Source organism: Triticum aestivum, chromosome 1D (assembly GCF_018294505.1).
Source record: "Triticum aestivum cultivar Chinese Spring chromosome 1D, IWGSC CS RefSeq v2.1, whole genome shotgun sequence".
NCBI classification, from domain to species: Eukaryota; Viridiplantae; Streptophyta; class Magnoliopsida; order Poales; family Poaceae; genus Triticum; species Triticum aestivum.
Window position 1 is genome coordinate 439,347 of NC_057796.1, and position 10,208 is coordinate 449,554.

The window sequence follows — 10,208 nt, forward strand, 5'->3', positions numbered from 1 at the left end:
TTTATGTTAGCTTGTTGGCAGAAGTGATGGCCGTATAGTTTAATTTAATCTGATTTGTTAGTAATAACAAGATATCCGGCCTGGTACTAATAAGCGGCATGCATGCATGTAGATGTGAAGCGGCTCATCGGCCGGAGTTTCTCTTATTATGAGTCGGTGCAGGGCGATGCAAAGTAGTGGCCGGAGGAGATCTCGGCCATGGTGCTCGCCGGCCTCAACGTCATGCGCATTATCAACGAACCAACCGCAGCGGCGATGGCTTACAGCATCACCAAGGAGTGGAACCACGCTGAAGAGAGGGTTGTGGTCGTCTATAACTTGGGCGGTGGAACACTTGAGTGGCCAACCGACACTTGGGGGTTGTGGTCGTCTATAACCTGGGCGATCGAACCAACCTACGTGCATGCATGTCGCGATGTGCCTTTTCTTGGTTACGTTTCCAAAGTCCATCCATTCGCCATTATCGCTTCGCGTATCCCGCCCCATTCAATTCTCGAATCCTTTTCTTTTAGAGTCAATTACACCACAGGATGCCTGAACTTGCGGCATACATTGAACCAGTGACAGAATTTGACTTGGGCGTGCATCTACAGTGCTCATCATGTTTGTATACGTACAAGGTGTTGATGTGGCATGCCAGCATGGCGCGGGCCCACCTGACAGTGACTGGGAGGCGGGGACGAGGGCATGTGGCCTTTTTTGGCAGAAAACACCTTACAATTATTTTTTGTCACGAAAAAGCCCATGGAATTCTTTTGTTTTTTAAAAAATCTCCTCAGACGTGTCTCTATGACCCTTGGGACCCACCCGTCAGGAAACAATACGAAGAGAAATTAATACGCACGAACTAATCATTTAAACATGACCATGCTAGCCATCACACCAACTCTTACGCGCTGTTCCCCTAAAAGAAAAAACTCTTACGTGCTGTTCCCCTAAAAATTAAACTATTTTACGTGATGTCCATCACACATGGGTCCATTTTTCACACTATATACTATTTATATTTGTTATTTTAATTTTGTTTTTAAAATTATACATTAATAATTTGTACAATTACTTGAACATTATTTTGAATAATAATATTTCTCTTAATGCGAATACATGAATATAGCCTAAAAATACATGAATCTTTTTCTGAATACATTAATAATATTTATGTAATTTGATGAATAATATTTATTTGGTTATGTACGCATTGTTAAATAGTCATGTGTATTTTTTGAATTACGTGAACAATATTTCAAATAAGAACATATTTTAGAATTGTATGAACATTAGCTTAAATAAGTATATTCTTTATAATTTTGTGAACATTACTTAAAATAGTTTATTTCATTGGCAGTGATATTATTTATAATTTAAAAATTTCTAAGTAAGATAAAATAGCTAACATGTGAAAAATGGACCGCCGTGACAGCAGCCCATTTAAGACTTATGTGCGTGCATCAAATGGTACTTGATCACTTCGCTAGCCCGGCCGGCTGTAGTCTTGCATGTCTTCTGTTAGAACCACGGCGGCGCAATATTTTGCATATTATCTTCCTCCTTGTAATGTATCGTGACAAAAAAAAAAACAGGTCACATGCCCTCATCCCTGCCTCCTATTCACTGATGGGTCGGCCCTGTGCCATGCTGGCGCACCACATCAGCACCCTACACGTATACAAGCGTAGTTAGCACCGTAGATGCACGCCCAACCAAGTTCTGTCACCGATTCAATGTATGCCGCAAGTTTTAGCATCAAACTGACTTTTGTCGCCAAGTTGAGGCACCTGTGGTGTAATTGACTCTTTCTTTTATCGCTCCCAAGGATCATCCATGCGGGCGTTTTTTTTCTTTATTTTTTTTGAGTGAAAAAACTTGCTTGCTACAGTAGCACGCACGCGCACGTCCTCCCATTCCATCTTTTCAACAATATACCCATTCCATCCATCCCATCCCATCCCATCCCATCCAGCCCTCGTGATGTTGAAAGTATAACCATGCTCGGTTTTCAGGTAAACTCTCTTTACCTTCATAGTTTCCATAGCACTGAAACATATCTTATCCAATACAAAAATTCTTGCATGGCAGGGGATACACTAGTAGAATAGTGAAAATTAAAAATTATAAGTTGAAGCAAATGAAGAATATATAAGTCATGCTTAATTACGAAAAAAGATTTGTCGTTGTGACTTACTGTATCGAATTCGAAGGTCTCATCCAGCTTGATGCTGAATCGCCTATCATCAACAAGGAAATTTCTGTTGCACAGGCCGCGCTGGTCTTCACAGTATTCGCACATAATGAAATCTTTTTCATCGTTAGACGACATTTCCTATGTTCATATATGTGAAACATTAAAAACTTAGTAATTCTATTAATTCAACTAATTCAACTACTTCTATTAATTCAACTAGTTCTATTAATTCAACAAATTCAACTAAGCATTTACTAAAAATAAACTTGTTCTATTAATTTTCTTACTAAAATAAACTAGTTCTATTAATTCAACTAATTCAACTAGGAATTTACTAAAAACAAACTACTTCTATTAATTTACTTACTAAAATATATAAAGTAACTATATATAGTAATATTTTAATTAGATCATCAAATCTCATATACCTAAATTTCTTACTAAAAATAAACTAGTTCTATTAATTCAACTAGTCCTACTAAGCATTTACTAAAAATAAACTAGTTATATTAATTAAACTAGTTCAAATAATCTCATATACCTAAATTTTCTTATTAAAAATAAACTAGTTCTATTAATTTTCTGACTAAAAATAAAGTAGTAATATTAATTCAACTAGTTCAAATCTCATATATATACCTAATTAATATCTAGCTAATTCATCTAGCTAACAATTGACATTAATATTTAACAATTTTTCTATCTAATTCATCTAACATTAACATCCTAACATTCTTATCTACGTAATTCATCTAACATTAATCTAAACAATAGAAAACAGAAAATAAGTAAAAAAAATATATATGTGTGTGTGTGTCTCTCTCTATGTGTGTATGTGTGTGTGTGTACGAGCGGGGGGCGGCAGCGTACGGGCGGCGGCGCGAGACGGCGACGCGACGGGGACGGCGCGATGGCGGGCGGCGGGCCGGGGGCGACGGCGCGATCGAGACGGCGACGACGGGCGGCGGGGCCGGCGAGGGCGGCAAGGGCGGCGCGCGATGGGCGACGGCGCGGCGGCGGCGGCGATGTCGCGCGAAGAAGAGAAGAAGTGTGGTCGATGAAACTGAATTTTTCGTAAGTGCCATATATATAGGAGGGGCCTTTAGTACCGGTTCGAGCCACCAACCGGTAAACCGGTACTAAAGGCCAATTTTGGCCAGGTCAAGCGGCGGGAAACGGCCGCCTTTAGTACCGGTTCGTTACACCAACCGGTACCAAAGGCCCACCCATTAGTACAGGTTGGAGCCACCAACCGGTACTAATGGTTGTGCGCTGCCACCCGCGGTGCACCATGTTTAGTCCCACCTCGCCGAGCGAAGGGCAGCCGCACTGGTTTATAAACCCAGCCGCGGCTGCTCCTTCGAACTCCTCTATATAGCAGGCTTCTGGGCCTAACTAGGGCGCGCTGTCCTGTGAGCTCGCCGGCCCTTCTGGGCCTGAATTTGCACACCCTAGGTTTGGTAGGCCCACTGGACAGCGCCCCAACAATTTTTTATATAGTTTTTTTCTTTTCTGCATTATTTATTTTCTTCTATTTATTTTTGAGTAATTTTTTATATAGTTTTTTCTTTTCTGCTTTATTTATTTTCTTCTATTTATTTCCGAATAGTTTTTTTTGCTGTATTTAGTTTCTTTGTGAATATTTTTGTTTTAGCTCTCTAAACAAATTGGTAAATGATGATGTCGCTTTGAATGCTGCATACTGAACGCAAAAAAAGTCTGGAGTTCAAATAAGTTTAAAAAACATTGAAGTGCCCGTGTAACAGATGAGTTCTCGTCGATACTCCGAAAGAGATTGTCCAGTTTGTACACGAAGTGCGTCCAGTTTTTGCCGTGACCCTCTCTACTCTTTCGCACATGCTATGCGGGTGAAATGATGATACCATGCCAATTTCAACATTTTCAGAGTTCATTTTGTTGTGATTTACTGTTTCACGATCATTTAGCTCTTTAAACAAATCGGTGACTGAAAAACAGCAAATGATGTCAGAACGTGTTGGAAATTGATGACGTCGCTTTGAATGCTGCATAATGCCGGCTCAAAAAAAGTCTGGATTTTAAATAAGTTTAAAAAAAATGAAGTGCCCGTGTAACAGATGAGTTCTCGTCCAAAACCCTGATACTCCGAAAGAGATTGTCCAGTTTATACACGAAGTGCGTCCAGTTTTGAAGTGAGTGGCGGCCGACGGGGGAGGACCGGCGTGGGGGATTGAGGGGGAGACCGAGTGAGTGGAGAGAGTGAGGGCGTAAACATGTAAAAATATACATAAAAAATACATTGATTATCAATGATCTTTTTGTGTACAATCTGAATTGTCAATATGAGTCCTCAACGGTTTAGAAACCGGTGAATTCTCATATTGAGTTCACAAATTATACACATAGAGTTCAATGAAGACCAAATGCTTGTGATAGTTTGAGAAAACATGTAAAAATATACATAAAAAATACATTGATTATCAATGATCTTTTTGTGTACAATCTGAATTGTCAATATGAGTCCTCAACGGTTTAGAAACCGGTGAATTCTCATATTGAGTTCACAAATTATACACATAGAGTTCAATGAAGACCAAATGCTTGTGATAGTTTGAGAAGTAACATATTTAAGGTGGTAAAAATCTTGCTAGGGGAGCGAGGTGGGACTAAAAACAGCCTGCCACAACCTCTTTACTACCGGTTCGTCCCACGAACCGGTACTAAAGATGACGGCCGGGCCCAGCATCTTTAGTACCGGTTCGTGGCATGAACCGGTACTAAAGGTCTCCTCCCGCCTAGCCATTTGAACCGGCACTAATGGACACATTAGTGTCGGCTAAAATGCAAACCGGGACTAATGTGTGTCACATTTGACCCTTTTTCTACTAGTGACGACTTCGTCGAGCTCGTCAGCGAGCTTTGTTCGTCATCTTCGTTCGTCGGTCGTGTCGCCGTCACCGGAAGTACTCAGCGTCGGGACTGGGGCCGACACTCGGAACATTCTACTGATGTGGTAGATGCTGTGCTGAGCAAACATAAGCAGAGTTAGCAAGGGACTGTAATAGTTACGGGAAAACAAGGCAGCAGTGGGGATTACGGTCTTATAGGTTGGCCTGAAACCATTTTATCGGGGATGTGCTTTATCTTATGCCAGTTTGGATCTCCTTCTGTTTCACAACTCTTCATGAGCTCAACATCGCAGCACCGAAGTATGAACAGCTTCAGAGACTGGGGCAGTGTCGGAAGCGACCGGATATTCATGCAATGCTCGATCTTCAGTGCCTTGAGCGAAGTGAGGTGCTCCAAGTTGCCTGGTAAGGCGTCCCAGCTGCAGTCCTCAAGGTTGAGCATACGAAGATGAGGGAAAGCCTCAAGTTGAGGGCCAGGTCCCAGTCGGCTGCAGCCATAGATTTCAAGTAGTTTCAGGTTCTTTGGGCCACCGGTCAGCTTACCCACCATCCAATCTGGGTACCTTGAGCCGTTGTAGTCATAGATGAGCAGTGCTTCTAGCCCCACGGGAGGGCACAGGCCCTCAAGCACCTCTGCTGCAACTTCCGCATTGCCATTGCCCCGTGTATGGGAAGTCAAAAAACATAGTATCAGTTCCGTGAGCCTTTCCTTGGCAGCTAGATTGGCTTCCTAAGTTGATAAGGTCATTCCTTAGCCTGAAGAAGGGTATTCTTTGAAGTGAGCTCAGCGTGCCTATGTTAGGAAAGCTCACATCCCAGCAGAATATGTGCCGCAAGTTGATAAGGTCAGCAGCACAGGTAAAATCCGAAATTTTGCCAAGACCAAAATCTAGCAGCTGGATATGGAGAAGTTTAGCTAGTGCACTTGGCAAAATAACCTTGCAGTTGTCACTTTTCCGGAAAGCTAGATAGCGGAGGTGCTTTAACTGAGTAATGGATTCTGGGACCAAGAACTTATCACTGGGATTGCTGGTTGAACGGCATTTTTTGTTGAAAGCAATGGCCAGTACCCGCAACTTCAGCAGCCTCACGCACATACTCTCAATGACCTTTTCCTCAACTGGTCTATTCTCTTCGACCACACAAATAATGAGAGTGCGTAAATTTTCCAATCCAAGGATCTTCCTGGTAATCAATTCCCCATCATACTTCTGAACAAAAAGATGACGGACATCTCGAGGGACATCTTCTTGGCATTCTCCTTGTTTACTCCATCTATTCTCGATTCTGAAGCAATCATTTCCAGCAACCTTGACTAATAAATCATGCAACAGATCATGAATTGTAAAATGATCAACGCCAGAACCAGTTCCTTTTTCTTGCAGAAATGAGCATGACACTAACTCTTGAATGTAGCCCTCGGCAACATCTTCCATCTCCTCCGTTGCACAACTGGTCTTTACAAATCCTTGTGCTGTCCACAGGCGGACTAATTGGTCTTTTTCCAGTTTGAATTTTCTGGGGAAAATACTGCAGAATTCAAAGCATCGCCTAATGTCCGGATCAAGCTGCTGATAGCTCCACCAAAGAGCATCCATGGTGTAATTCAACATGTCAAGCTTTGCAACATTTTTCCAAAAACTGATATTTGGGTTTGCCCCAAGCCGTCCTGCAACTGTTACTGCTGCAATAGGTGATCGGTGTAGTTTTTTGGCAATCTCTCTCCCAACTTGTTCAAATTCTTGAAGGGCAACTCTTGTATCACTTAGCGCATAATGCATAAACATCGCCAAGTACTGATCCTCATCCAAATCAGGCATTTCAATAAATTTATCGGCACCCAGAGCTCCAGCTGCTTCTTTTGTTCGAGCCGTCACCAGGATTTTGCTTCCTTTCAGCCCAACATTGAGTGGAGAGATTAGCTCCTCTAGGTGTTGGTCATTCTTGTTTTTCACCCAGAGATCATCCAATATCAAGAAGAAACGTTTGCCACACAATGCTTCCTTCAACTTCTTATCTAGAGCCCCACGATCTGAAATATTGGAGTGACTATCTCCGGTAATATACTTCAGAATTTCATGAAATATATCATCCACACTGAAAGTTTCAGTCACATGAATGCACATGATGGTGTCGAAAAGTTTCTCATCCTTGCATTCCTCCTTTATGTAATCTTGAATATATCCTGCAAACGTGGTCTTCCCAGACCCAGCAACACCATATATACCAATCACTGAGTAACATGGATCAGCACTTGAGCTTGCTGCATCATGCTCTGGTATCTCACGAAGCCTTACCATGATATGATCACGCAGCCCCTCTCGACCAAATACCTTCCGCTTGCTAGCAGTTCTAATTCTACTCCTATTCTTGTTAGCAATATCGTCTGGTGCACTCTTGCTTGCCGTGCCCAAGAGCGGTGACTTCGTCACTTCGCTGATGGTACTTTGTACCTTCTCTATTCTTTTATTCAAGTTCCATCTTGAGATAGCAGTAAGGACAACATCCAATGCAGTGGCATTCTCCTGCAAGATGCAAAATCTCAAATGGGTATGTCTGTCACATGTCTATTCTATCTATTAGAAATAGGTGACCATAATACAAAACAAATTATATATCACTGGTGGAACAAAAATCGCCAAGCAATTACAAAAATGACTGGTACAAAAAACTGACCACAAGTAAATAAAATAGTATTAAAGTGTAAATAATAAACAAGGGAAATATGATAATGATAACTATATTGTCCATCTATCGTATGGATCACATTTTTTTTTCAAATACAGGTTTTCTTTGTTGACCTCAATGACTGATGTCAAATAAGATAATTAGTATTACTCTCATTATCATAGTAACGGATTAGAAAGATATTGTAGTACGATGCATGACACATAAAGTTCAGAAAAGAATCTTTCTTAACACATGGACGGAGAGCTTTTACATGTATATAGAGTACATATATATAAGATGAGGAGTGGGCGACGAAATTGGATGTACCTGATAAGTTGTGACACCAACCACCTCATAGGACCAATCTCGGTAAAAGCGTAACCAGTTGAAGCTGGATGTACAATAGTACTTGACGAAGTTGAAGGAGCTGGAAAAGCAAGAGAGACACCGCCCCAAGGAATCGGAGGATGGAGCTGTTGGTTCGTGTGAGGCTGCAGCACTGGTAGTTACCGGAATAGACTCGCCGCCGGAGGGCGCCGCAACATTTATAGTCACATGACCGGGCTCATTTGAGGCGGCAACACCGATAGTGACGGCCTCACCGGAAGCGCTCAAGGAAACGACACAAAGAGCTCCTCCGTGCCCACTGCATTAGCCGAGCCCATCTGCTCCGAATGATGCGTGCAATCCCGTCGAGGAAGGATTGCACGACGCCGTCGAGGAAGTCTCCGACGCAGATCTTCTCATGAGCATCATCGAAGATGTCCTCTGCATCCTCCCGAGCGTGCCTCAGCATGGCGGCCATCTTGTCCAGTGCGGCCACATCGGAGTTTGATTTCTTTCCTCTCAGCATCATCCTCTCCTGATCTACGGCCCGCAGCGTGTTCTCCATCTCGGGCATGATGCTGATCACTAGCCCCTGGAGCTTCTGTGCCGCATCGAAACCCAGGCGGGAAAGGATCTTGGGCAGGATCAAGGTGATGACAGGCGACACCAACCAGCCCAACACGACCATGGACCAACCAACAGAGGCAACGTCCCAAGCAGTAGCCATGGAATGCTATGGATTTTCTAGGAAGAACCTTCTTGCTGGAACATAAGATTTAAGGAATCATTTTACAAGACACAGCAAGCAAGGCAGAGACAGACAGAATAGAGGTTTGGAAAAAGAGGTGATCTTTAGCTACGTACCAATATCTTCTTCTGCTCGCTGCTTGTCGATCTGCTTCTCCACTTCTTGTGCCTACCCGGCGATGTTGCGGGCGGCCGGCAGCGAGGAGCTAGCTATCTTTATGGTTGGAGTACAGAGCTCCTGGCGTTAGAGCAATGGTGGGGAGGAGGCCGACTAGCAGTTGGAATGGCCTGCTATTTACTTGGACAAAAATGAAGCCTTATCAGCATGGACAGCATTTCCAAGCAAGGGCGCGCAAGTGGCAGGATCAAACACGGAAGCATCCGTTGAACAGCTCAACATCCGAGTAAATACCAGGAAGCACGGATATACAGTAGTATGAAATGAAATGAAATACGGGGAAGAAGTTGAAAGGATAAACCAAATACAAAGACCTCAGCATGAGTCGTGTCCTCTGGTGGCCACTCGTTTCTCCATCACAAGTTGGCATCAAATAAGAAGACTGCAGAGCAAATTAAAGACCAGCGAAAGCTACATAAATTAGGTACTCGAATTTCCATTTCCAGAAAATAATAATCTGAGCTTAGTGCATGAGTTGCTACAGCTGAGCAGTTTCAGAGAACCCATTCAACGTCTGTTTAGGCAGCAGAAAAGTGAAGAGGGGTGGGGTTGCAGATGATGCCCTTAATTAGCTACTCTCTCCGTCCAGAAATACTTGTCATCAAATGGATAAAAGAAGATGTATCTAGATGTATTTTAATTCTAGATACATTCTTTTTTATCCATTTTGATGACAAGTATTTTCGGACGAAGCGAGTACCAATCCTTCCTTCACGAAGTGTCATCCTCCCTGCAGTGCAGTGGAATCGGTCCTCGATCGCTTCACCACTTGCTTGATGTATTATTGTACGCGATTGATTGCTGGTTTGGTCGTTAGCTACGTTGGACGTCTTGGTACGTTGTGATAGAAGAACGCGTGGACAGTCCGCACAGAAGATTCAGCGTGGAAGCCAGGCCCTGATGCGCGGGCCAACGGCGAGAGTGAGATGAGAGACCGGAGAGGCAGTGAGCGTGAAATCTAGGCGGAAGTATATAGATTTTGGAAAAGGAGGCTTGCCCCCGGGCTCTGCATCTGAAGTATATAGATAGGCGAGCAAGACTTTTGGTTACAGAGAGACTTGTAGCAATTCCATCGAGCTATAGTACGTAGCTTCCAGGCAACGGGCGTACGTAGCTTAGCCGTTCCATTCATTTTTATGGTTCTCTTGGACCACTCGTGTTTTTCTTTTACTACTACTACTACGAAAAAGGGTTTCCCGCGCTTTATATTATAAAG

At 43.0% G+C, this 10,208-nt stretch overlaps 1 pseudogene across 1 annotated transcript; it reads right to left on the reverse strand.

Annotated features, from left to right (window-relative positions):
- Positions 1-4,584: 4,584 nt before the first annotated feature.
- On the reverse strand, positions 4,585-9,236 carry LOC123179763 (putative disease resistance protein RGA4; annotated as a pseudogene). The gene is made up of 4 exons (XR_006490572.1): positions 8,932-9,236; positions 8,068-8,829; positions 5,259-7,595; positions 4,585-5,181 (listed from the first exon to the last, which is right to left on the reverse strand). The product of XR_006490572.1 is annotated as a putative disease resistance protein RGA4 (transcript).
- Between the last annotated feature and the right edge of the window lie 972 nt (positions 9,237-10,208).